At 40.9% G+C, this 4066-nt stretch overlaps 1 protein-coding gene across 1 annotated transcript in view; it reads left to right on the top strand.

The window, feature by feature from the left end:
* NXPE2 (neurexophilin and PC-esterase domain family, member 2) overlaps nucleotides 1-4066 on the top strand; it is a 10110-nt gene that overhangs the window by 1463 nt on the left and 4581 nt on the right. The window lies entirely within an intron of this gene.

The following is a 4066-nucleotide window of genomic DNA, read 5'->3' as shown; positions in this document are numbered from 1 at the left end:
GTAAGAAAAAAAAAAAAAAAAAAAAAAAAAAAAGAGTGGTGAATGGTATCATTATTCAATCTGCTTTACCCTTTACATCCAATAAATCATCAAATCCTATAAATTGTTACCTTCCAACTGTCTCCTGAACTCAGTCATCTCTGTCTACCCTTGTATAAGCTACCATCATAGCTCAATTTCGTTGTCGCAAGAATCTCCAGAGCTGGTTTCCCTGCCGTCAGTCTTGTTTCTTCCAATCTATTATCCATACTGTGCCTAGACGAAGTTTCTAAAATGCAGATATTCCTTGCTTGAAACCCTTAATGTGGCTGTAAGGGTGAAACCCAAACTCTTTAATATGTTGACAAGGACTTGCCTACCTCTGCGGCTTCTCGTCTCACCTTTATGCTGCCTTGCTCTCTGCCAGTCAGACTGAATTTCTATTGCACAAGCGGACCATGTTTTCTCTCAACTCTGGCATTTCACAAGCCTTTGTTTAGACATTATTTCCTCGAGCACGCATTCCATATCACTGGGTGAAGTGTAGTCTACATTCTTCCTCTGCATTTTGTTCTTTCCCCACATAACTTTTATTCCAGTATTAAATTTCCAATTTATTTTTTATATTCTCTGAAAAATCGTAAGTTCTGTGAAGCACTACCTGTAATTATTTTTCACTGTTCATTCATTCATTTGTGCTTTGGTTCAATTTATAAATAGTCAGCACCTTCTATACTCCAGACACAGCTCTAGGTGTTGGGAATTAACATTCTAGTGGGGTAGAAAGACAACACACAAACAAATATTTGTAGCAGGAAGACATTGGAGTAAGAGATTTGAATGAGATGGTTGATGCTAATTTAAAAGTACGGTTAGGTAAAGCTTGTCTTGAGCTGCAGCCTGATTTAAGTAAGGGCGTAAGCTATGTGAATTTGGGGGGAAATACCATTCTCAAGATTGGGAATAGGACCAGAGGCAAGAGTGTGCTGGAATGTTCCAGGAACCATGAGGGGGCCAGCGAGGTTACAATGCAGTGAATGAGGGACAGAGGAGGTCTGAAGGGTAGGCAGGGCCTCAGAGGCCATCCATGTATGACAGGAAGCCATTGTGGGTCACCACTTTGTGTCACAGGCCTAGCACAAAGCTTGACACTGAGAAGGTTCTCAATAATTGCTGAAAGAAAGAATAAGTGAAATACAGTCTGGGAAAATAACTAAAATTAAATGGGCTTCTTTGCAGCAGAACTTCTCAGAAACTTTAATATGTATCCCTTAAAGCGAGATAGAGCATGCAACTTTTCCCAAACTTATGTGACTGTAGAACATTTATTTTATGAATCATTTTAAGAGATTTTGGTTCCACAGTTTGGGAACTGCTGCTGTAGAAAAGCCTTGGCTTTCTGATGTGTGTTCAGAAGAGCAAAGTGAATAGCATAATATCCTGGAAATTCAAGTTTGATGACACAGGGGCTGGGCACAGCTGACCCTACAACGTCTGCATAATGTCCCTTCCACCCCTGCCTTGCCTTCACTTCTTTTTGTTTTCCTGATAACTTATAGAAAAATCCCTTTATTCTGTGGCCCAGCCAAAAGAAGCCAGGCTTTTTCAAATGAATTTTTTTATGAATAAACAAAGGAAAAATCATCATGGAGGCATAGAGCCCTTCCTGTCCTGAAGGTCTCAGAATCATGTTTTAACTCTAACGGTGGGATCCAACAGCACCTGATTCCATACTTCCCGCTGGCCACATCTGCTTCCTCTTCAGATAGTCCTCATTGCAGCCTGGTTTGGAGGAACCAACCTTGCCCAGTTTCCCGGTTGTGTCTTAGGATATCCAAAGTTTCCGGGCTGACAGACCTGCATGTATTTTGGATCCTAATCATGCTTCTCAAGTGGGCTGTCCTCATGATAATAATTTGCTTTACTTCCCAATAATCACATTTCCTTTTAGATCTCCTGCTCAAGGAGTATCTTGTTTCGCAGGTGATTATACATTCAAGAACTCTTATGGACCTTTCTATTGATAAGCTCTAGCGCCCCTTCTTAGGTCCAAACCAGGTTCTACGACATCTTTGCTTCCCATGAGCCCATGGACTAAACCTGTTTCCCTTTCATTTGTAAAATAATAAATACTTTTTTCCCACTAGGATTCTCTCTCCCAACGCTGGCTGCAGAATTAGGGATGCTACCTCCTCAGCTACTCACTTCTTCAAAGTTAAAAAAAAATTTTTTTTTTCTTTTTAATTTAAGAGTTTTAAGGATAATCATGATGGGAAAATAAACAAGGGATTACCACATGAGAAGACATCATACGGGCAACATAGTTGTTTACAATTCTTTCAGTTTCTACTATGGTCTAATATTACAAACCCCTTTCTAAAATGTAATGCACACACACACAATTACAAAGACAAGAAACAGTAAAATGGATACCTTAATACCATGAATACATATTTTTAAATTCTGATTTTAATGTGCCACCAATGTTGGGCTTTGGTAACCAAATTTACAAGGTAGTCATGTCTTGGTCTCTTTTATTCCTTGTCCTTTCTTTCTTTTTCTTTTTTTTTTTTTTTGGCAGCTGGCCTGTACAGGGATCTGAACCCCTGACATTGGTATTACAACTCCCCACGCTAACCAACTGAGTGAACTGGCCAGTCCCTCGTGGTATCTTTTATTATCCTTGGACTCATGTGGGATAAATTTGAGAGAATAAGTGTTTGACCAGGTTTAAATTCCCTACTGAGACTGGTTTTAATCTTGTGCCAAAGATAAGTCTCCTGAGATCTTCAGGAATAATAACCTCGACCACTTGCTGAGCGTCTACTGTGTGTCGGGCTTCGTGCTAGATGCCTCTCTTATACCATCAATCCTCAGCAAAACACTCTGGAGTGACAAGCATTATGAGAGTTTTACAGATGAGGACATTTAAGCACAGACATATTAAACAGTTTGGCCAAGATGCATACCAAGTAAGTTGCAGAGTCAGAACTGTAATCCCAGTCTACCCTATCTTAAAGGCAATGGGCCACAGCACTGCCTTCCCTCACTCCATACTCCATACAGCCATCACTGCCAGCCACCCTGGCCTCTCAGTTCTCCACCCCTCTGGCCCCCTTGATGGCAAAAATATTATTTTCATTTGACTTAAAAACTCCTTTTCTTATGTTCAGGCAATCATTCTCAATCTTGGAAAATGCTTCCTTTGTCCCTCCTGCAGGTTTCTATGGCTCTGGCTCTGTAAATCCTACCTTCCGTCAGATGGATTTTATCTGATAGAATGCATTCAATTTAACCAGATATAGTCACCACCTTAATTGTTAGGACTGACACTTTGAGATGAAGCTCACTGTGCCAGGCATTTGGAATGTTACGGTGAAAAAGATTGGCCTGTTTCCTACTTTCAAGGAGATAGTAGACTATGGAAAATAGACCCCCAGGGACTTGTAAAGGTGAAGAGTAGATGAAGTTGAAGCTGGAGAGATAGAAATGCATGGGAGGGTTGTGTAGAGATCCAGAGAGTCACTCACCCTCCATATGCAATCAATTCAATCTATCATCTCTCCACCTATCTATGTACCTATCCTTTAATCTTACCTTCTAAATGGTAAGCTCTCTACCACAAGTCAGCCAAGGAGCTTGGTGATTATTCTGTAGGTTGATGATGGAAAGTCATGGAAAGATTTAGCACAGGGGAAAAAACCGGCAACACAGAGGTTGTATTTAGGTGAGATAAACCAACGGCATGGAAAGATAATATTATAACCTAGGACAAGGTTCTCAAAGTAATGTCTTTGGACCAGTAGCTTCAACTACACCCAAGAGCTTGTTAGAAATCTGGATTCTTGAGCCTTGCTCCAGAACTACTGATTGAAAAATTTTGGGAGTGAGGCTCAGCAATCTGAGTAGTAACAAGTACTCCAGGTAATTCTGATGCACACTCAAATTTGAAAAGCACCGGCCTAGGAAAAGGTCAAGGAGGGCCTGAATTATTACAGGTGGCAAAGATGGAGAGCTGACTTGTGATAGAGAGCCATTCAGAAGGTAAAATTAGGGCCGGCCCGGTGGCGCACTGCTACAGTGCGCC

Source organism: Galeopterus variegatus, unplaced genomic scaffold, assembly GCF_000696425.1.
Source record: "Galeopterus variegatus unplaced genomic scaffold, G_variegatus-3.0.2 Scaffold1078, whole genome shotgun sequence".
NCBI classification, from domain to species: domain Eukaryota; kingdom Metazoa; phylum Chordata; class Mammalia; order Dermoptera; family Cynocephalidae; genus Galeopterus; species Galeopterus variegatus.
Note: the sequence above shows the minus strand (reverse complement) of the source record. Positions and strands in the feature narration are given on the sequence as shown.